General features: G+C 35.5%; 1 pseudogene; it reads left to right on the forward strand.

Annotated features, from left to right (window-relative positions):
* The first annotated feature begins 4,853 nt into the window (after positions 1 to 4,853).
* LOC147409975 (nudix hydrolase 19, chloroplastic-like) lies at positions 4,854 to 11,245 on the forward strand (annotated as a pseudogene).
* The last annotated feature ends 14,543 nt before the right edge of the window (positions 11,246 to 25,788 follow it).

Below are 25,788 nucleotides of genomic sequence, written 5' to 3' on the forward strand. Positions count from 1 at the left end.
ATTGAAATGTGTTATCCCACACCCCAAACCTAAATTTACCATTGTCCTCAATGATTAAAGAGTATGAGTTTAGAATACACCTGAAAACGAATTCATTACATTGCAAAAGTTGTGGGTACAACCAAAAGAAGTGTTCCGCATAGGATGTAAAAGCTAAAAGCACACCACATAGAGTTTAAGTACAACCAACATATTGAAATAAACAAAACACACCAACACACACAGCCTACAACCAAACAGTCTACTCGAAATCAAAACTAGGTGTAGTCGTAGCTCAAGCACGTGCATGCTTCTTCTCGTTATATGCTAATATTTGACGTTGCTACTCAATGATGATCTGTTGATCATCCTTAATAGCCCGTTGGCCTTTTTGAATTTCCTTGTAACATGAGTTGACCTTTTTCAAGCCTTTAAAAATTTAAGAAAAAATCATACGATGACCTTTTTGAGGGACTTGTGCGAGCCAAGTGTCATCATCAAAATCCGGACTCAGAGTACGAGTCTCCTCATTTACATGCTCCTCGAATTCTTCTCCTACTCTTCCATACCCATGTAGACTGTCATGTTCTTGTTCCTGCAGAAAGTCTAGGTTCCACAAACCTTGGACACAAGTTTCGAAAGCTCAGCCTCTCAAAAATTCTTTGATACAGATGAGGCGCCCTTGTCGTGCTAAATCAGCAAGAGAAACGCCTAGACGGTGTTGGAGGAGGCGGCAAATTAGGTGAGGAAGGATTAAGGATCAGTGTTTGTTAGACAAGACATCGATGAAAGATATCAAAAGAAGACAGGACATGCAAAACATGGGATCTCTATTTAGATGGCATGAAGGAAGTACACATGTTTATTGTATAATAAAGTAGAGTTCTGAGTGCCAAGGATATTATTGGCGAGCCAACACCAATAGAGATATTGGTCTTCAAAAAGGCTACTTGACTTAAGTGCACCATCTCCAATACGAATACTAGTGGTCGCAAGGCCTAAACGTATAAAATAATAATCGAAAATGTAGCGTGGCATGCACGTACCCGACTCAACTAGAAGAATTCCAAGAACTGCTTCAATGTCAGATCCGTCAATGGTAAATTCGATACCATTAAACTTGACTTTGATGGAAGGAATTGAAGGAGAGGTGGAGATGAAGGAACGGTAGAAGGTCCGAACCGCCTCCTCGTTAAATTGTTCATTGCCATTATAAAGGAGAGGTCCCCATCCACACCAAACAATCTCATCACCGAACCAAGTTCTGGGAACACCTTCGTAGGCATGGGCTATAGCCGTTTCGAAAAAAATTGAGTGGGTTCTTCAGGCCATCAAAATAATGAAGAGGACGAGAGGAAGGTGCTATAAAATTTTGAGCTTGATCGGGCACAAGATGACCGCGGCACACCAATTTCTTGCCGTAACGCGATGACGTGGCGACGGAACGCGGTCGACTTTCGACGGTTTGGTCGTGTGGTGCAAGTGATCGTTTTGGTATTTTTTTTTTTTTTTTGAATTTTTGTTTGGACTTGGTGGTAGAATAAATAAGAAAAATGGAAGAAAAAAGAAAAATGGAAATGGAGGCTAGAGTGATGGAGAATAAGATAAAGAGATGGAGAGAGAAAAAGTGTTGTATGGTTTAAAGAGTATCCAAAAAATTTTAGGAAAAAAAATTTTCCTTCATGAAAAATCCTTGGAAAATAAATTTTCTAAGAAAATTTTAGGAAGAAAAATAATTTTTCAAGGAAAATGTCTTGCAAGTGATAAGGTCTTAAATTTTCTAAGAAAATAAATTTTCCCTCATGGAAAATCCCTAGAATATAAATTTTCGAGGAAAATTTTAGAAAGAAAATAATTTTTTCGAGAAAATTTCTTGTAAGAAAGTTTAAACTTTTTACACTTTTTAAACCCTTCAAAAGTGAGAAAAATTTAGGAAAAGAAGGTGAGTGAAGAATTTACAGAATATTTACAAAAATCAAGGGTTACCTCCCGAAATAGCGCTAAGTTTAAAGTCTTCAACCAGACATGAAATTAGAGTTAATCCTGGTACATAGGATTACTTAGAAATGAGTCTTTCTCTGGAGAATGTGGGAGATGTTGAAATGGATTCAGTCTTTGGCCATTAACTTGGAAAATATTTCCATTGGCAGGATTGAATACCTCGATGTTTTCATGAAGGTGAATATTGTGGACCAAAAAGGTCCTGTCCAGCGGGACTTCAATTTTCCTGGGAATAAATGAAGGCGAGAGTTATAAAGGAGCACTCTCTGCCCTACGTGGAAAGATTTTCTCTAGATGTGCTTATCATGCCAGACTTTCGTTTGATCTTTGTATAGCTTTGCACTATCGTAAGCATCATTTAGTAATTCTTCCAACTCAGTGAGTTGGAGCTTTCTAAGCTCTCCGGATTTTCGCTAGATCAAAATTCAAATGTTTGATTGCTCAATAAGCTCAATGCTCGAGTTCGACTAGGAGATGACAAGCTCTATCGAAGATTAACCGATTAGGAGACATTCCTATAGGAGTTTTGAAAGTCGTTCTATAAGTCGATAAGGCATCAGATAATCGTAAAGACCAATCATTTCGAGTAGGATTGACGATTTTTTCAAGAATGATTTTAATTTCACGATTAGAAATTTCGACATGCCCATAAGTTTGTGGGTGATACGAAGTAGCTACCTTATGAGTGATAGAATACTTGCGCATCAAACTTTCAAAAACTCGTTTACAAAAATATTTCCCTCCATCACTGATGATGGCATGAGGATTTCTGAATCGGGCAAACACGATGTTTTTGAGGAATTGAACAACAACCTTATGATCATTGGTTCGACAAGCTGTGACTTCAACCCATTTCGAAACGTAGTCGACTACGACTAAAATGTATTACAATCTGTGTGAAATGGGGAAGGGACCCATGAAGTCAATGCCCCAAACATCGAAGATTTCGATGATTAAAATTGGTTGTTGGGGCATTTCATTTTTTTGACTAATTTTTCCTAGACGTTGACACCTATCCCAAGATTTAGCAAAGAGATGGACTTCACGAAAGATTGTGGGCCAATAAAAATCACATTGTAAGATTTTAGCTACTGTTTTATTTCTTCCAAAATGTCCACCACAAGCGTGATTGTGGCAGAACTTGAGAATACCACTATGTTCTCTCTCAGCAACACACTGACTAATTATCTGGTCTGAACAGTATTTGAATAAATACGGATCATCCCAAAAGAACCATTTGGCTTGAACAAGGAAGCGTAGACGATTTTGTTTACTCCAAGAGATGGGAGTTTGACCTGTCACCAGGTAGTTGACAATGTCAACATACCAAGGTGTGGCAAAATTGGAAATTATCATGATTTGCTCATCAGAAAAATTTTCAAAAATTGGGAGAGAGTTAAAGAGAGTTTCAACTACTAGCCTAGATAGGTGGTCTGCAATCACATTTTTGCATCCTTTTTTGTCTCGAATTTCGATATCAAACTCTTGAAGGAGAAGAATCCATCGTATCAAGATCGCCTTTGCATCATTCTTAGCAGAAGATATTTTAGTGTTGTGTGGCCAGTGAAAATGATTACTTTTGACCCTATAAGATAGGAGCAGAATTTTGTCTAAAGTAAAAAACTACTGCTAGTAGTTCCTTCTCAGCGGAGAAATAATTGAGTTGGGCATCATGTAGCGTCTTGCTGGCATACTGGATGACATGGGGGAGTTTTTCAACTCGCTGCCCCAATACAGTACCTACAGCGTAATTGGATGCATCACATATCACCTCAAATGGGAGATCCCAATTGGGTAGTTGGATAATAGGTGCTGAGGTCAACTCAGTTTTCAATTTCTCAAAGGCTGATAAGCAGGCAGTAGAAAACTCGAAAATAGTATCTTTGGCTAACAGATCACACAAGGATTTTAAAATTTTTCCAAAGTCTTTGATGAACCTTTTGTAAAACTCTGCGTGCCCTAGGAACGAACGAACTTCCTTAACTATCCTACGTGGAGGTAAATTTGTGATAAGATCAACCTTGGCTTTATCTACCTCAATTCCTTTATGGGAAATAATATGTTCTAGAACTATCTCAGAGGTGACCATGAAGTAATACTTCTCCCAATTTAGCAGAAGCTGCTTCTCTCAACATCTTTTTAAGACTAACTTCAAACGTTCCAAGCAGTCGTTAAAACTTGATCTGAATACAGAAAAATCATCCATGAAGACTTCAAGAAAGTCTTCGACCATATCAGAGAACATACTCAACATACACCTTTGAAAGGTGGCAGGAGCATTACATAGCCCAAAAGCCATGTGTCGATAGGCGAAGGTCCCAAATGGATAGGTAAACATTATTTTTTCTTGGTCTTCAGGGGCAATTGGGATCTAGTTGTATCCCGAATATCCGTCAAGAAAATAATAATAAGCATGATCAGCTAAACGTTTAAGCATCTGATAGATGAATGGGAAAGAGAAGTGATCCTTACGTGTCATCGTATTCAATTTTCGGTAGTCTATACAAACTCTCCATCCAATTTGGACACGAGTAGGTATTAGTTCATTATCCTAATTGGTCACAACTGTGACACCTGATTTCTTGGGGACAACTTGAACTGGACTGACCCATCTACTATCAGATATGGGGTATATAATATCCGCATCTAAAAGTTTGATGACCTCTCCTCGAACTACTTCTTGTAACACCGGATTGAGTCGCCTCTATGGTTCTCTCAATGGTTTGAAATTTTCCTTAAGATGGATCTAATGCATGACCACAGAAAGACTGATGCTTTTAATATCAGCTATGGTCCAACCAATAGCTTCTCGATTTTTGCATAGAACGTCAAGTAATCGATTTTCTTATGATTTTTCCAAAATAGGGGAGATAATGACAGGAAATGTCTCAGCATTACCCAGAAATGCGTATTTCAGCGTATCAGGCAATTGTTTTAACTCAAGCTTTGGAATTTCCTCAACTATTGGGGATGACGAGAGAGTGGGGGGACTCTAGACTTTTGGTTAACAATCCATCATAGGGACGGATTTAATAAGAGAGTTCACCTCCCTGATAGATTTCTCGATATCGAACTCATTGCCAAATTGGCCAAAATACTCTTCTAGCATATCCTTATTTTTCGCTTCCTCAAAGGTGCTACTGACCAAGGTGTCGATCATGTTGACTTCTTAAAAATCATCCATGTCAGTAGATTGAAACTTATTTTGAAAGACATTCATTTTGACCTTCATGTCCCCAAATGTTAGGGCCATGATACCATTACGACACTTGATGACTGCATCGAAAGTGGCTAAGAAGGGTCTTCTTAAGATGATTGGAACATGAGAATTTGAATTAATGACAGGTTCAATGTCAAGAACTACAAAATCGACAGGAAAGTAGAAATCCTTCACCTTGATGATCACATACTCTATTATTCCCTTGGGAATCTTCACCGATCTATCTGCTAGACTTAGAGTGATATCCGTAGGTTTAAGTTCTCCTAAACTTAATTGCTGGTAGACTGAGAAGGGAAGAAGATTCACACTAGCTCCAAGATCTAATAGACATTTCTCAATCATCGTATCTCCGATGTGCACAAAAATTGTAAGACAGCCTGGTCCTTAAATTTTGAAAAAATTGTCTACTGAATCATACAAGAGGACTGGGCTGTCATCACAGCTTCTCTTGGCATAGGAGTTTTGCACTTCACCGTGATAAGATCTTTGAGAAATTTGGCATATGAGGGAATTTGACGAATTACGTCAAGGAAAGGAATATTGATTTCAACATTTTTGAACACTTCTAGAATTCCTTCCAATTGTTTCCCTTTTTTATTGTCTATGAGTCTATGAGCGAATGATCACTTGACTCTCGAGAAGAGGAGGTGTTTCCTTGGACTGGTCTTATTTTTCTGTGGAAAGTGCACTAGAGGTTATTCCTTTGATTAGAACTTCCTCAGGCATTTCAACTTTATTATCCACTAATTTACCAGATCGTAAGGTGTGGACAGCTTGAACAGAATTAGAGGAACCTGCTTAATTATTGATTTCATACTGTCCTCTTGGAACAGATCCTACTGGATTAGGCATTGTTTGAGTGAAAAACTAGCCTTTGTTTTTCTCTCTTATGGATGAAGCTAACTGACCCATCTGAACCTCCAAATTTTTAATTGTTTGCGCAGTAACCTGGTTGATCTAAGACTGGTTCTGGGTATTCTGAATGAGTTGTTATTGTTGCTTTAATATCTCAGCCATCATTGATTTAATGCCAAGTTTGTTTGAGCAACAGGAGGAGAGTAATTGGTCATCGGGTCGACAATGATCGCCCGTTGATCAGAATTTTAAGGTGAAGAGTAGGATAGTTGCGGAACCAAAGGTAGGTTCACATTGAAATAAGTTTGATGGTTGAAATTTTTCTGAAACCCTAGAGGACCTCCCAGTTGGATAGGTTCACTCTGTCGATACAAGAAATTAGGGTGAAACCTATTGTCGGGATGGTACGTCTGACTGTAGGAGTTAGGAGTTGGTTTTCTATACGTGCTATAATTTCCAACAACATTGGCTTGCTCTGACTGCGAGGTAGTCAATGTGGGACAATTCTCTATAGAATGACTAAAGTTCTCACATAACTGACATGAAAATGTCTCTTATGCGACTTGTAGAATTGGAGTGGCTTCTTGGAAATTAGATTTGACACTGAAAGCGTCGAACTTTTTCTTAAGACTCTGTAAGCTACTCACAAGGCTAGTCATGACATTCTTGAGATTGGGATCGGATTTAACCTCATACATGCTCAGCTTCTTAGTTCCTAAATCTCCTCTATCGAAATACCCTACGTTTGTGCTCCAATTTCGAGCATTCTCAGCCAGTTCAACTAAGAATTCATATGCCTTATTAGGAATTTGATTCATGAATTTACCCTGATGCATAGACTAGAGAAGAATACGTTGGGCTATAGGGAAACCTCGATAAAAGAAATTCACTAGTTGAGCTTTATCTATCCCATAATACGGACATTTAACCAGAAGGTCATTAAACCTTTCCCAAGTCTGGGAGAATTCTTCATCCGGTCTTCCCTTGAAGTTCTGAATGGTATTTTTGAATTGTTCTGTTTTCGCCATTGGAAAGAATTTAGCCATGAATTTTTTCGACATCTCATCCCATGTAGTTATAGAGTTGGAAGCCAAGGAGTTTAACCAAGTCACAGCATGGTCTTCGAGAGCGAGGGAATAACCTAAGCTTGACATTCTCATCGTCGAGGTGACCGTTTTTAAATGTCTAACATAAGGTTAAGAATTTATTGAGGTGATTGTACGGTTGTTCACTCTCGAAACCATGGAATTTGGGCAGCATATTGATAGTGGCTGCTCTTATTTCAAATTGTGCCACATTTGCGACAGGTAAAGCTATACACGAGGGAGGGTTGGCGGTAATAGGAGCGAACAACTCATTGACCGTTCATTGATCCTCATGAATGTGATAAGGTGGATGTGGATGTGGATCCATTTCTGGGACTAGTGGAGTGAGAACGATGTTGATTTCTCGTCTAACCTTAGGTAGTGGGTGAGACCTTGTGATCTCCGGATCAAATACAATTGGATTTTTCTGAGATCTCCTAACTAACATACAGTAAAAAATTGCACATAATAAAAGGGAGAAATTCACACATAAGAACTGGGTTCCTATGACTAGACAGCTCCTAACTGGTTCAAAGGATTAATCAAAGCCTCCAACCCAAATCTCTGAAATCAGAACAGCCAGTTTAATCTCCAAGGGAGAGGTGGCGCACAATGTTGAGCAAGGACACTCTTAAGTCACCTCTCGTCTAGAATAAACATGTGTCTATCCCCCGAATACACATAGTGCTACAGGGCAAGATTGCACTTAGGCACTGTTCACAATCAAGAAGTGCAATTGGTACAACTTTTGATTAGCTTTACTTAATGAGCTCGACGGAGCCTAAAGTCCAATCTAACCAAATTTTAATTAATTAAATGGCAGTGAATTCAATGTTCCTAGAAGGGTAAGATATCGGTGATGAAATCCGATTCTTATGGTGCCATCCTCGTAAGGCTGCCCTTATTACTATGTGCGAATCTAAGGTGTACATATTAGTCACTCTAATTCAATACAGAAACTCACTAGCAAGAGATGCGTGAGTATTTCAAAATTTTACCTCCCATTCTAGACAGGGGATGATTGAGCTGAGTCGACTCGGGCCACCAACACCAAATTTGGTGTACGAACCCAAGGGGGTGAGATAGTTTCATCCCACTATCATTCGTCCATAAATCTATTACAATCTGAGCCTTCTTGGATAAAACTAAAATTTAATACAAATTCAAGTTCTTAATACAAATTATTTTCTAAAAAAATAAAATGAACAGAGAATTGGAAGTTGTTGTCTTCTTGGTGAGGGAATCAATTTGGTGGATAAAAGTTATACGTGTCGCCTTTCGTTGAAATCCGTCGAGTCCTTCACCTGAAAATGACAAAATTATTTCAATCAAAATGCTAAGGCAAAAACCAATATGCCCATTACAATGACCATGATATCAAAAACTTGCTCAACAAAATTCAGTAAAAAATATTGTCACGTCACCACGGAGCAATAGAAGGCTACCGCTGAGCAGTAAAATTTTGACGAAAATCGATTTTTCAAATTGGAATTGGTTTCTGATATCCTGAGAATTGTAATGAAAATATTTTGAAATTTTTTTTCTATTCGTTTGGCTTCTGTTTCAAATAAAATAAGTTCGGTTATGTTTCTAAGACTGTTTCGAACTTCTTTCCGAATTGAAAATGAATCAACTTGCTGTCCCCGACAGCGACGCCATTTTGATCGTATGTATCTTTGTGTAGAAATTGCAGAGATTTAGAAATTAAAATATAGACTTTGGGTAAGTCGAATTCATTCCACAGGGACAATGAAGATTCAAAAGTCCATTCGGATTAAAACCAAAATAGAGTTTAAAAATAGATTGATTTAAAAACAAAACAGATTTGTTGCACAAATAAGATGAAAATTAACTTGCAATTGAAATAAAAACAAAAAGTAGAGATTGAAAATATAAGAAAGATGACTTAGAGAAGTCAATCAAACCTTTGCAAATCATCCATAATGTAGATTAATTCTAAAAATAACTCAATTCATGGAGCAAGTCATTGTTCATGGATCAAAAGGTGGAGCAATTAAATCATCGAAAGTAACAAAAAGTTATTCCTGAAAATCCTAATCTGATTGAGATTGCCTAACTTATATTCTGATTCTTCACAGAGCATTGTCGTTCTTGAACTTATCTAAGTAATGGCTATCAAAGTTGAATTAGAAATATAAACTACATTACCTTAATCAGAGGAGAGTTTTCAGAATAATTAACATGTAAGCAAAGTAAGAAATTAAAACTACATTAGAGGGATGAATTTGCTCTGGCATTCTTGACCTCTCTAAGGAGAGCCTAGCCACTCATTGCAGGGTTCAAAGTTGCAACAATAAGAAAATAAAGAAAATGATAGATGAAGAAGATGATGTAAAAAAAGATATGCAACTTGATTCCTTCTTGAATGGTTCCCACAAGAATTACAAAAAGTACTAAAGATTAGATCACTCTTGATGTTCTCACTACAATCAAGAGTTCCCTCTCAAAAACTAAGGGGCCGATTGATTGCGCTTCTAAACGCAACTTTACCTGCGTTTGCGTCTAAAAATTGAGATTTACAATTATTCACGTGTTTGATAGTGCTTCTAAACGCAGCGTTTTGAATTTGGAAATGCAAATTTGTGAAAAAAAATGATGAAATGATAACCGCATAAGAGGAGCTTTGCGCAACGGCGTTTTAAAACGCTCGAGTGAAATGACGAAATTACCCTTTATCATATGTCGTATTTCCATGCACAATCCACGATAAAAAAACCATCTCCTGCCTTCATCTTTATCACTCTCTCTCTCTCTCTCTCTCATCGATTTCAACAGCAACAGTGACCCACCTCGAGGACGACGACGGCGACCATCATTCCGATCGAAACCCATCTACAACGACGACGTTGTATTGAAACCCATCGATGACGAGGACATAAGCCTTGAACCTAAACCCATAGTCTCCAAATTCAGCTCTTGAAACCCTAAAGACCCTAATTTTGGAGAACAACACCCATGAATGGTCTTCACCAAATTTCAAGGTCTTGCCCTTCAGGAAAGGTAAGCCTTTGGCCTGTTCTTTGGATTCTACCGAAAATTCCCCACTAGTTTGGAATCTGGGTTGGATCAATTTGGCTGATTTCAAGCATATTTTGGAGAATTCTGAATCTCATTTAAGTGCAGATTCGTTCATCTACCTTGGATCAGAGTTGGAGAATGATACTGTTTATTGGGCAATCAATATGTCGACCGATGGTGGTTCTGTTCCTGAATTGGATGAGAGACAGTTCTGCTTTGTTGAACTACGGACTTTAATGGTTGCCACCGATTGGACTGCGAACATAGTATTGCAAATCCCATTTATAAAGTGCTAAGATTTGTCAGTGTTGAAAGTTATGTATGGATTATCTTATTTTGGCATTAAATCAGGCTAGCTCTGCTAGAATGGCACAATATGTCACGCTTTTGTGGGAATTGTGAAGAAAGAACAGTCCCCATAGATGCTAGGAGAAGGAAGCAGTGCTTAAATGAATTGTGCAAAAAGAGAGCTTATCCTTGTGTTGATCCAGTATGTTATGATGCCCACCGCTCTCTTTTGATTTTGATCGGTGTTTGTATTATTTATAGAGTTGAAGCTTTCTATGCTGCGTCGTTTGATGTTGCCCATGTGGGTATCGAATTCTAACAGGTTGTAATTACGTTAGTCATCGATAAAGAAAATGACCGTACACTTTTATGTGGAGTTGCCTTGCTGGTTTTATTGAGGTATTGTTGTTATTTTCATAATATTTTTCCAATTAAATTGTCAACTTTAAATCTGACATCCGATCCAATACCCCCAAACTTGTAGTTGTTTTAAGCGATTGTGAGTTCTAACTAAGCACCATTTTGATTGGGTTTTTAATATATGTGTATCCACACTTCAATTTAATATTTCTAATTTGTTAAAAAATGGTTAGTAAAACATTGTATCATTACCATTTAATGGAAGTCTAGGTTGGAGTATTGATATGTAACTTACACTTGTTCTTAGCCAGGAGAAAGCTTGGAAGAGGCTATGAGGAGAGAGACATGGGAAGAGACTGGTGTTGAAGTGGGCGAAGTTGTCTATCATAAAATTATAAACTTTTTAAAATTAAAATAATTATTTTCATAAATTTTTAATATAAATTTATTATATTTATCTATATTTAGTGTAATTATATATTTATAGGGGCATTTTAGTAATTTTTGATGCATTCTGCGGACATTATGTTGGATTGTGTATTATGCAGGTATTTTGTTTATCAGAAAATTTTATGTCTATTTTTAAGAGGAGATGCTGTCGAAATTTCTATAGAATTATAAATTTTTCTATAATTTTTTTAGAATTATAAACATTTTAAAATTAAAATAATTATTTTTTTAATTTTTTATATAATTTTATTATATTTATATATATTTAGTGTAATTATATATGTATAGGGTTATTCTGGTAATTTTATGCATTATGGTTGCATTATCAACCTTAAGGGCATTCTGGTCATTTTACCCTACTACAGCAGATTTTAGAAGCTGTATCAAACTGTAATTACCAGATTCTAGTCAACAGCACAACAGTTTTAAAAAGCTCTATCAAACAAGGTTTTCAGCTTTTCAAATTCTAACAACAGATTCAGACAGCAGATTCTGACAGTAGAAGCTGACAGCAGTTTTAAGAAGCTGAATCAATCAGCACCTAAGAAACCAAGGAAAATTAGAGAGAATTACAAATGAAAAAATAGAGGTAAAATCAGAGCCCCTTTCTTTGAAATCAACCCTCTAATTTATAACATTTGTATTCGGGATATTGGGTTGATTTGGGGGATGATTTGATTCGAAAGAACCAGTTAGTTACAACGACCGAAGCATTTGGAAACTTTTGTACAAATCTCGAGAAAATTTTTTTTGAGATCATCGCAAAACACCAAGGCCTAGCCGCGGCGCGGAGACGTGGTGACGGAATTCATCGAGATTTTGTTGGATGCTTCCTTTTTGCTCGTACATTGTAACCGTCTTCGTTTCGTGATTTGATAACTTCCACGTGCACTTTATTCATCTATAATTAACAATAAAATCTCATTAGCTCTCTTAATTTGGAGAAATAATTAAATTTGTAATTATTTAAGGGAACTAACATTTAAATTGTGATAGAATATGTGAAATTACGGTCCCAAAATCACATGATTGGGACCTTATCAGAGATAGTTGAGTCATAGGCCAAGATAGCCAAGGAGGTAGCTGAGTTGAGGGAGCTCTTGGCTTCTCCACAGGGGACAAATCCTATCCTACCCCAGATTCTATCACAGTGACCACTGCCACAGACTGTGCCATTGAGGAATGAGATAGTTTCCCCAACCCTAGGGATAAGCAAATCCAGTTATGTGCTTAAAGAGTTTCTAACTGCTATGTCTGCCAAGATTTTTGGGTTCTTCCAATACAATTGAGGTCGATGAGTGGTTTTCAAAGACCCAAAATATTTTCAGTATCATGCAATGCCCGAGAAATCAGTGGGTGACGGTGGCTACATTTCAGTTAAATGGGGTTGTCAGTCATTGGTGACGTTCCAAAAGGAATGTATTGAGATGGACTGTTTGAGTAGACAGATTCTGAGAGGATGTTTCTCGATAGATTTATATCAGAGACTGCTCAAGAAATTAAGCACCAAGTGTTTTTAGTATTGGTATAGGGTAATCTGTTAGTTACAAACTATGAGGTGAAGTTTACTTGGTTGGCACGATATGGGCCTAAGCTTATTTTGATAGATTTGTAGAAGGCCCACAAATTTTTCAGAGGATTGCGACCTATCTAAAGGTTAGAATGTCAGTTATTGAAACCACTAGTTACAAAAATACAGTGAGTTGACTTAAAGAGTTGAGTGAGAGGAGTTAGAGTTACAGACTTCCAAGGGTAGATTAGTTGACCCCAGACTTATTTTCCTCCCAAATCAAATCCGGCTAAGAGGTCAATGTATTCAAGGTCAAGTACCTCTTCGTCAACATATCCGTAGTACAGAGTTCCTACACCACCAAATTATAGAGAAGTTGGGGCTCCAGTGAAACCATCAGGGTCAAAGGGACTAACAAGGCAAAATCAGAGACCGTCGGCTTTAGTTTACTGACTGTCCGCTACATAAAAACCTATACATGCAAGATCGTCGGCATGTTTCATGTGTAGCCAAGTGGGACATTTCAAAAGAGTGTGCCCTTTATTACAATCGCAGACAAGGGTTATTCCTAGACCCCAGGGCAAGGCATATCATATGAACTAAGAAGATGTACCTATTTCTTACGAAGTTTTGGAAGGATGATTTTAATTTTTAATGTTAAAAGTCATGTTTTGTTTGATATTAGTTCCTGTGGATCATACATTTCTACTAAGATTGTACGGTTGCTAGAATTAGGAATTCCTAACACGGGCCGAGTAATGAAATTATCTACATCGTTGGGAGATCGTCAAACAGCCTAGAAGTTATGTCGAAATTGTATAATTAAAATAGATGACCAAGAAATAGGTATAGATCTCATATTACTAGATTGTTGCGATTTCGACATTATCTTAGGTATGGACTGGTTAGTACAGAACCATACTCCTGTCAATTGCTTTGCGAGATCCATTAATTTTAGGAGACTGGAGTACTCGAGGTCAAAGTTCAGGGATCCATGTACAAAAGAGAAAGTCCTCTGTATAAATAGTTGGAAAATTTTAGAGTATCAGGATAGAAACACCAGTGGATATGGTAGAAGTAGTCAAGGAATTTGGGATGTTTTTTTCAAAGAATTACCCGGTTTGCCACCATGTTGCGAAGTAGAATTTTCGATTGATTTGGTACCAAGCACGAGGTCTATTTCTATTATTCCATATCGAATGGCTTCGGTAGAAACCCAAAAGTTGAAAGTACAGATTGATGAGCTTACGAGCTTGGGGTTTATTCGATTGAGTTTCTCACCTTGGAGAGCATCGATTCTATTCGTCAAGAAGAAAGATGGGTTGCTACGATTGTGCATTGATTACCGGAAGCTAAATCAAGTGACCATCAAAAATAAATACCCCCTTCCATGCATTGATGGTCTGTTTGACCAACTACAAGGTGTTCAGTATTTCTCTAAGATCGATTTGCAATTTAGGTACCATCATTTGAGAATTCAAGAGCCGAGTATTCTGAAAACTGCATTTCAGACCAAGCTAGGACACTTCGAGTATCTAGTGATACATTTCGATTTGATGAATGCATTAGTATCATTTATGGATCTTATGCATAGAGTATTTTGGGTGCACCTCAACAGGTTTATCATAGTATTCATAAATGAATCCCTAATCAATTCTAAGTTTAGGAAGGATCATGAGAGACACCTCAAAATCACACTACAGATTGTACAAGAACATAGGCTATATGCTAAGTTCAACAAGTGTGAGTTCTGGTTTCATAAGGTGAAATTCTTAAGGCACGTAATGTCAAGTAAAGGGATAGTAGTAGACTTTTTCAAAGTTGAAGCTGTACTATCGTGGAAGCAACTAAAGATAATGACAGATATCTGATGAATGTTTCCAAACACTCAATTATACACATAATTTTCGGATATTTATCTTGATTTTTGTACCTATTTATCCATATTAAGATAATAATCATGATAAGCCTCAAATCACCACGTTACATGTTAATTAGGCTTAATTATATATAAATAAATTCATTTACTAGATAAATCTAATTACGTGTGTTTCTTGTGCAGAAAATCAACAAATTGGAATCAAAATCTCAAGACAAAAGCATTTGGGCCCACTTTGGAATGCCATAATCCTTTGGAATGCCCTAATCCTTAACTCATATTCTCCTCTTTTGTCTTTTGTGCAAAGAAAAGTGGAGGCTACTTTTAGACTCTTCTACACACATTTTCTCTATAAATAGAGCCTTCATTTATAGAGAAAGGGTCCCATCTTGGTTCTCTTATCCAAGACTCCTTTAATATAAGGCTCTTAGCCTATTCTCTTATTTTTTTTGTATTTTCATCTTCTAGTTATTTTCTTTTGGTTAAATAGTCTTGTAAGAAGTAGAAGAAGAAGAAGTTGTAATTTTCTCCATGAAATGAAGAAAAGTTCTTTCATCTCTTATCTTCCCTCTCTTGCAATGACATAAGGCTAAGTTCCTCTCCATTGGAGAGTGGAAAAACCTAGAGCAATTTCTTGTGTTATTTCTAATTTTATGCCTTTCTTTTATTTAAAATGCTTATGAATTCTCTTTAAGTTTCTTGCACATTTTATTCTTAATATAGATACTTTATGCTTATATTAGATCAAGATAAAATATGCTTAAATTAGATAATTTGTAGTAAGAAGTTTTCAAATAATTCTACTTTGTTTTTGTTCCCTTATTTCATTTTATTTGCAAAACTTTCCGATCTAAGGAGCTAACACCAAGCCCTTATGATTGAGTTATAAAAAGGCTAGAGACTAGGAATTGCTCATTAACATGTTTTAGGTAGATCCACCTCCAATGGTGTTTTAATTCATAAGTTTACTTGCTTTTAATTTCATTTACTTTAGTTTATTTTCTAGCAATTTTACATCTTCTTATAAGTTCAAAAATACAAAGAAAAACAGTTTTAATTCCTTTTAGTTAATTTGGATTTTATCTTCTTAGTTTAGCTCTATTCCTCCTTTCTCTTGGGTTCGATCCCCTACTTGCCCCACAAGTAAGGTAAAACTAAGATTATTATTAACTCCGGTGAGAAGAACAACGATAGTCTCATCAATATCAAAAGTTTCCTTGGGATGGTAGGTTATTATAAAAGATTTATTAAGAGATTCTCCACTCTTGCAACACCATTTATGAGACTGACTCAAAAAAATGTTTAGTTTGCGCAGGATGACAATTGCAAGACTACATTTTAGGATTTGAAGAAAAGCTTGACAATTGCTCCAATTCTAGTATCTCCGATTTCGGGTGAGGTTTGACAATCTTTACTGATGCATCTGGAATTAGTTTCGGGACTGTACTGATGCAATTTGGGAAGGTAGTGGTGTGCACATCTAAGAAATTGAAGAATCATGAAAAAAAACTATCGTGTTCATGATCTTGAATTGGTTGTTATAGTGTTAATATTATGCATATTGAGACATACCTATATAGATAGAAGTTTGAAGTATTCTCTAATCATAAAAGCCTTAAGTACATATTCTCATAACGAGAATTAAATATGAGGCAACGACGTTGGATGGAATATCTAAAAGACTACGACTTTTATCCTTGAATATCACCTAAGAAATGTGAATATAGTTGTCAATGCGTTGAGCGGGAACATTATAGCCTATATGATAGTAAAATAATGGTAGTTGCTTGAAGAATCCATGAAAATAATATTTAAGACTCTGAGGGAAAGGTATAAACTGTGCATTTATTTAGGTACACTGATGATAGAAAATTAATTTATAGTGCAAATCAGAGAGTCTTAGAAAATAGATGAGGATGTGCAAGAAAACGAGTCAAGAGCTAGGGACCTAACAGACCTAGATTGGTTGAAAGGACCAGAAGAGATTCTTAGATTCAGAGACAGGATGTAGATACCTCAGGACTCACAATTGAGGTTTGAGATACTGGGTGTGGCACACCGTTCTTGATATTTTATTCACCCAGGAGGTATGAAAATGTATAGAGATCTATGCAGAAATTTTTAGTTTCTAGGTCTAAAAAGAGTTATCACAAAATATGTGAGTAGATGTCTGATGTGTCAACAGGTCAAGATAGAATACCACAACCCAATAAGCTTACTCCTGCCATTACCCATAGCGGAATGGAAATGGAAGTATATGAACATAGATTTTATAGTCGGGTTACCTAGAGCCAGTGACGGTTAGACGTGATATGAGTGATTGTGGATCAACTAACGAAGTCAGCATATTTCATTCTGATTTTGATGTTGAAAAACTGGGCCAGATATATATAGTTGAGATAGTTTGACAGCATGGAATGCCAATTTTTATCATATTAGACAGGGATCCTAGATTTATTTGCACAAAGTCATGGGTAAACTCTCCCATAACCGAGTTCATCCCACAAATCCTTTATATAAAGAATTTATAATTTTTTAGATTCATTATCTTCTCCAAGACTAAAACCTAGCCGACTTAGATGATTTGGAACCAAAGGGTTTTAACCCTCTTTGTATCGAGATTCCTCTCAAACGGGACCTCATTGGTCGTTGACGAATAAGAGAAAATTGTCGGCGTCAACAAGCTGTACAACTTCACCATCTTTTATCTTCCATTTCCTTTCTCTTTCTCCATTCTCCATCCAAAACTAGCCACATCCTCGAGTAGGTTTCGACGTATTCCATTCAAGATTTCATTTACTTAAAGTCAGATTCGTCTTCCATCGAAGAAGTGAAACAGAACGTCGTCATCAAGATCTTCATAATCCACCCGATTGTTTCATAAGCCAACCGCACCCAAGTTCAACTCGCCTCAGTTCTCATGTTGTCCACATCGATTTCCATGTTGTTTCTTCATTTTCAACAACCACAAATTTGATAGGGGACTTACAATTCTTGTTGGTAATCATAGATTTTGAAAATTGTGTTTAGGATTTTTATCAAACTTGCAATGTTCTTTAAAAACATAGAATTTTCTTCGTTATTTCAAATTCATAAAAGTTATATGTATTCAATGGTTTTTAATTGTGTTTATAACAATTGACATGTGGGTGGGATAGTGTATTGAAGAATCAACAAAAAAAAAATTGAAGAAAATCCAATTTTCATACAAGCTATCCAATATTGGAGGTAGTACTAGCAGTGTCACCGTCAGAAAATGCTTTTGTCATCGATAGCTTTTGCTAGATCCTATTTTTTTAGTTTGATTCCGTGCTCTACCAAGCCCCATTTTAACTAAATTTTTTATAGTTTTTCAGTTGAATGATCAAAATGAATTTCAAAGTTCAAAAAAATGAGTTAATATTCAATGAATTTATATTGAGTTCATAAATATCAAAAAATGAATTATGTGTGCGAAAAGTAGAAAAATGCAAATACTGAAAAAAGGGGAATAAGGGATGAAACGATAAAATGTTAAAATCACACTCGAGGGGTGATATTTGTATTTTACATTGTTGTGTTATGTGTGGGTAGATGAATGGATATCCGGAGTTAATGTACTTTCTATTATCACGAAATGACGTGCATGTTTATTTAATTTATGTTAGCGCGAGGCATTATTTACTTTTTTATATTGTTATTTAATTTAGGTCTAGTTGTCACAATTGCATGGTAAGAAACTAGATATCCATTATCAACTCTGTAATATTAATTTCTTATTTGTTAACTGTTAAAGAGCTTGTGAATACTTTAAAGGATAGTCTGTCATATCATCAAAAGTGATATATTATCCTGGGATGTATGGTAGGGACAACCAAGTTTATACGTGATATGAGGCGCGTATGAGAGTAGTGTCACAACTGGAATTCGGGTTTATTTTTTTATATCTTTCTTAATGAAAGTGTAATGTAATGGTTGTACACGAATGAGGATGTATAATGGGAATCATATGCACGCCTAATAGGCATAGACAAAGATAGTTAGTCAGTGATCATTAACAGTCTATAGTAGTTGAACGTCTTGACATGTCAAAAAAAGACTCATTGCTTACGATCACATCAAATGATAAGCCTAAGCTGGATAAATGATCAACCAAGTTTGGTAAGTTGCATTGACCAACCACAAAATCAAAAACTAAAAATCAGTAAAATATTGGAACAACATGTCCTGATTAAGAGCTATCTAGTCATAGAATCTCAACTCTCTAATTCCACTACTCCAATATTGTGTATTATGTATATGCTACTTTATTTTGAATTATAAAATGAAAAGTACGTTTACTATTTCAAGTTCATCAATTAGAATTGTATGAAAATCAAATGTTATACTATGAGTATTGTTAATTGATGTAATGTGAATTTTAACTGTTTAGCTTATAAAATCTTACATGAATTGAAATGATTGAGAATACTTACTCAATCATATTAGGAGATGTTTTATAGTGAGAATTATTTTTTACCTACTGGGTAACCTTTGTTACTCATCCATTCCTTCCCATTTTTTTAGTTTTAAAGTCTATAGTTAACGATACAGGCGTAGAGTCGACATGCGAGGATCATCTAGTGGGTCAAATAAACGACCAGAGTTCGTTACCTGGTAAATATTGGGACTATACCTACTAGTCGCGTCAATCCATCCAGGTTGTATTATAGGTTTTGGATTGAGAGTTATGACTATGTTAGTGAAAGGGCATTTCGTAAATCCTGTATAGTGTTACTTCTTCTGCACTCTGATCTACCTTACGTTATTAGATGTATATAGACTTCCGCTATTATCATTTTTTTTTATGCATATATGTAGGATATTTTGTATATGTTTTAGTAAGTATTTTGAATGCCTTGAAATACTAACATAAATGAAAGAAAGCATACTGAAGTCTCGAGGCATCACCTAATACTTCGAGATTTGAAATGGGATTTTGTGTTAGTATTTTAAGGGCGCCACATCCTCAACCCATAATCGAATTAAATCAAATTAGCCCAATGTTATTGGTTTGGTTCTTGATTTGAGCCGGACCATGTTGCACCCCTATTAATTATTTTTCAGGGCATTGCAAGTAACTCGTGTATCTTTCACCAAGCCACACTCCGTATATGTTGATTGAACGGTACTCTTGAGCTTAAGGTCAAGTATGATCTTCTCTGAAGCTCTAAGCATGAAATGACTTCTAAAGGTTTGAGAATATATAAGAGAATATCGATGAAAGCTTCTAGGACGTTACTGCTCATAAATAAAGATTCGTAGGAACCAAGTCAAAGTATTCAGAACTATATTAGAAGAAGAGGAACGGATCCTCTGCAACGCCATTTTCCTATAGTGCCCTGTATCTCTTATTCTACAACACACAAAATATCACTTTTTTTATAAATAAAAAAAATAACAATTCAAATCTCTTGTACTTATGGTTTTGATTAAATTTGAAAGAATTATTTTTATTAAAGAAAGTTTTTTTTAAGATGATCCAAGACAATGAAAATGGATGGTCATTGAACTTCCAATTTTCAAACATTTTTTAATGATGTAGATTAAGTTTGTGGTTAACATGACCCTCACTTAACCGTCCAAGTACGCTACAGGAGAAGAACGCTTTAGAGGATCCACTCCCTATTAGAAGTGTAAGAGAATATGATGCATGAGACACATTGTATTATTATCAATGTATCTCATCACAAAAGGAAGATAGTGATGGAAAACAATATATGTAGTAATATCAATAAAGATATTCTACATTAGGAATATTAATAAAGTAAAATATTCATATATTATGCTAGTTTCCATATCTGGGTTGATGTAATCTCTATAAGCACCCTATTAGGGATCATGTAATATTAATCCAAGAATTACTCAATAAAATCAGATTTCTTCATAAAGTGTTCGAAGGTGTCATCAATTTGTAAGGTAAAAATGTTATGATAGAATCGTACTTTCTACTTCTTGTTAATGCCTTGAAAATATGAAAGTTTCTTAGTGGACAAAGCATTGAGAGGTTATTTTGATAGACTAATATTATCAAATTGGGTTATTAACATCTTTAAGAAGGAAATAAGTTAGATGATCTACGAAGGAATATTTGACGTGTAATTTTGTCAAAGATTCACTTACTATTGTAAGATGACTTTGGTAACAGATTAGAATGTCTTCAACTCGATACCAGCTCAATAAGCAATTGAATCTCAAAAAAGCATATCCGATTTCAATTCTATCCAAAGAGAAATAATCCAACTCCGGATCTGTAGTTATTGGATCAAAATGGATTAGATTTGATGTCGGATCCGATGCATTGGTAACCCCAAGAAGGATACCTCATAATAATGAAAATAATAACGTTCTAAGTAGGAGATTTGAATGAAAAAAAATTATATATATACATATATATATATATATATATATATGGGTCGGGTTCTGTAGACTCACATTACGACTCACATTGCGACACACCGTTTTGTCTTATATGGGCAAAAATATCTGGAATGGGCTGATTTTTTGTGAGGATGATCTCTATGGTGAGGAGATCATCCTTACCAAAAATCAGCTCATTATGAAACTTCTAGCCCCATGTTTACAAGTTGAAAAATTTTAGACCGTCTAATTTTTGTAATTCAATTTGATGGGGTTAGAAGTTTTGGAATGGGATGATTTTTTGCCAAGATGATCCCCTCATCATAGAGATCATCCTCACAAAAAATCAGCCCATTCCAAACATTTTTGCCCATATAAGACAAACGGTGTGTCGCAATGTGAGTCGTAATAGGGGTCATAATAACGCCATCCTATATATATATATATATATATATATATAAGGAAATGTTCAGCAACAAACATTTTGGCAAAATATTTTTCAAAACATGGGTTAGAGGTCTTGGAATGGGCTGATTTTTGGTGAGGATGATCTCTATGGTGAGGAGATCATCATCACCAAAAATCAGCCCATTCCAAAACTTCTAACCCCATCAAAAATGGTTTACAAAAAATGGACAGTCCACGATTTTTCAACTTGTAAACTGGGGCTAGAAGTTCTGGAATGAGCTGATTTTTGGTGAGGATGATCTCCTCACCGTAGAGATCATCCTCACAAAAAATCAGCTTATTCCAAAACTTCTAACCCCATCAAACTTGGCAAACTTTAGGACTGCCGAACCGCTCCCATATATATATATATATATATATATATATATGTAGGGTCGGGTTCAAACGACAACATTGCAACACACATTGCGACAACATGTTTGTCTTATATGGGCAAAAATGTTTGGAATGGGCTGATTTTTTGTGAGGATGATCTCTGTGATGAGGGGATCATTCTTGCAAAAAATCATCCCAATCCAAAACTTCTAACCCCATCAAAATTGATTTACAAAAATTTGACGGTTTAAAATCTTTCAACCTGTAAACATGGGGCTAGAAGTTTCATAATGAGCTGATTTTTGGCAAGGATGATCTCCTCACCATAGAGATCATCCTCACAAAAAATCAGCCCATTCCAAATATTTTTGCCCATATAAGACAAAATGGTGTGTCGCAATATGAGTCGTAATAGGAGTCGCAAGAACCCGACCCATATATATATGGGTCGGGTTCAAACGACACACATTGCAACACACATTGCGACAACGTGTTTTGTCTTATATGAGCAAAAATGTTTGGAATGGGCTGATTTTTTGTGAGAATGATCTCTATGGTGAGGAGATCATCCTTACCAAAAATCAGCTCATTATGAAACTTCTAGACCGTCCAATTTTTGTTGAAAAATTATAGATCGTCCAATTTTTGTAAATCAATTTTGATGGGGTTAGAAGTTTTGGAATTAAATGATGTTTTGCCAGGATGATCCTCTCATCACAGATATCATCCTCACAAAAAATCAGCTCATTCCAAACATTTTTGCCCATATAAGACAAAATGGTGTGTCGCAATATGAGTCGTAATAGGGGGCGTAATAACGCTGTTCTATATATATATATATATATATATATATATAGGGTCGGGTTCCTGCAACACACATTGCGACACACATATAGACAACGTGTTTGTCTTATATGGGCAAAAATGTTTGGAATGGGCTGATTTTTTGTGAGGATGATCTCTGTGATGAGGGGATCATCCTGGCAAAAAATCATCCCATTTCAAAACTTGTAACCCCATCAAAATTGATTTACAAAAATTGGACGGTCTATAATTTTTCAACAAAAATTGGACGGTCTAGAAGTTTCATAATGAACTGATTTTTGGCAAGGATGATCTCCTCACCACAGAGATCATCATCACAAAAAATCAGCCCATTCCAAACATTTTTGCCCATATAAGACAAAACACGTTGTCTATATGTGTGTTGAAATGGTTGTCGTTTGAACCTGACCCATATATATATATATATATATATATATATATATATATGGGTCACGTTCCTAAGAACTCATATTGAGACTCACATTGCGACACACCGTTTTGTCTTATATGGGAAAAAATGTTTGGAATGAGCTGATTTTTTGTGAGGATGATCTCTGTGATGAGGGAATCATCCTGGCAAAAAATCATCACATTCCAAAACTTCTAACCCCATCAAAATTGATTTACAAAAATTAGACGGTCTATAATTTTTCAACAAAAATTGGACGGTCTAGAAGTTTCATAATGAGCTGATTTTTGGCAAGGATGATCTCCTCACCATAGAGATCATCCTCACAAAAAATCAGCCCATTCCAAATATTTTTTCCCATATAAGACAAAACGGTGTGTCGCAATGTGAGTCCCAATATGAGTCTTAGGAACGCTGTTCTATATATCTATATATATATATATAGAACAGCGTTCCTAAGACTCATATTGGGACTCACATTGCGACACACCGTTTTGTCTTATATGGGCAAAAATATTTGGAATGGGCTGATTTTTTGTGAGGATGATCTCTATGGTGAGGAGATCATCCTTGCCAAAAATCAGCTCATTATGAAACTTCTAGACCGTCCAATTTTTGTTGAAAAATTATAGACCGTCCAATTTTTGTAAATCAATTTTGATGGGGTTAGAAGTTTTGGAATGGGATGATTTTTTGCCAGGATGATCCCCTCATCACAGAGATCATCCTCACAAAAAATCAGCTCATTCCAAACATTTTTGCCCATATAAGACAAAACGGTGTGTCGCAATGTGAGTCTCAATATGAGTCTTAGGAACGTGACCCATATATATATATATATATATATATATATATATATATATATATCTATATATATATATATATATATATATATATGAGAAATGTTCAGCAACAAACATTTTGACAAAACATTTTTCAAAACATGAGTTAGAGGTTTTGAAATGGGCTGATTTTTTGTGAGGATGATATCTACGGTGAGGAGATTATCATCACCAAAAATCAGCCCATTCCAAAACTTCTAACCCCATCAAAAATGGTTTACAAAAAATGGACAGTCCACAATTTTTCAACTTGTAAACTGGGGTTAGAAGTTTTGGAATGGGCTGATTTTTGGTGATGATGATCTCCTCACCGTAAAGATCATCCTCCTCACCAAAAATCAGCCCATTCCAAAACTTCTAGCCCCATGTTTACAAGTTGAAAAGTCGTCGACCGTCCATTTTTTGTAAATCATTTTTGATGGGATTAGATATATATATATATATATATATATTATTATTATTATTATTATTATTACTTAAAATTACAGAAAGACTTTCAAAATTTTTTACCAGCGCCCGTCATGTACCAACGTAACGGGTCCAATCACAACCTCCGTTATCATTACAACCGTTTTCAATTTTTTCACTTGCATAACGATAATAACTACCTAAGTCAAACGTGATTGACTCAAGGAGACGTTATACCTTCTTAGATCCTCTCCAACGGACCAAAATGACCACTGAATTGGCCCCACAGAGATATTTTCTATAGAATTTTGAGTCCAATGTGAACATGTAATACATTCTACATATGTAATGAGCTTCCTTTTTTAAAATAAAATTAAATAGAAAAAGAGAGAAATAAAATAACAAAATACCAGTCATCGAAGGATAATTATGGTGGAAGATTATTGGTGGTTGGACAATTTTATGTCCAATGATATTCGTCACTAAAATCTCCAGCACAAGACATTGGTTAGGAATAGCACATATAGTATTCACGATGGTAGTACAAAAGTTTGAATTCAACGATTATCCGAGAGATTCAATTCAATTAATTCTGATAAATTTAAAAATAAAATAATTGTAAAAGATGGGAAAAAAAATTTTAAACGTGTTTTGTTTCTTAATCAAAACCCTACAACTTCAACCTTCTAAAAATTATTCTTGATATTATAGAAAATAAATGAGGGCAAAGAGTTAAAATTCTATCATATTCTATGATCAAGTAAAGAGTCATATTAGAGTAACATTAAAATTGACATCGTTTGGAGTATTGGTGTAAATAGAATTATATATATGCTTCTCACTCGTATCTCAATGAAAAAGTATCTATGATTCTATAGATAAATCCACGTCAGTAATATCTGAAACGATATCAATTTCAATGTTACTTCAGTATTTTCTTTAAATAAATTCAATGATTTGTAAATTTAATCAGTAATCTCAATATTTGGAAATTTTTAAAAAATTTGAAGAATTTTGTAATTATGTATACGATGACGAAAGCCAGGTCCCATGCCAAAATGTTACTCCACGTGGCGTTATGGTGTCAAAAGTTAATCTGCGTTCACTGTGCCTAAAAGGAAATGCCAAGTGGCAGTTTGGGGGTGTAGGAAAATATTAAGTATAAAGAAAACTTAAAGTTACATAAGAATTTCCCAAAGCAATTAATGTTATATCATGATAAAATCAATTTATCGCGATATATTGAATTCCCTTTTCAGGTTAATAAAGAAGAGAAACTCTAACTTCTTTTATCGTTGGACAACGAAGTATCCAACACATAGCTCAGATGGGGAAAATATCCCTAGGGTGCCTTTGCCTAAATGGGATCTTTGGTCCCTAAGAATCTCTACTTCCTTTTATATTTACAAAAGTCTCCAATTTAAAAAGAAATATTCCTAAAATTAGGGATCAACCATTTAACGAATTAATCAATTAC

This window comes from Akebia trifoliata, chromosome 2 (assembly GCF_017979445.1).
Source record: "Akebia trifoliata isolate Shusen 1 chromosome 2, ASM1797944v1, whole genome shotgun sequence".
Lineage (NCBI taxonomy): Eukaryota > Viridiplantae > Streptophyta > Magnoliopsida > Ranunculales > Lardizabalaceae > Akebia > Akebia trifoliata.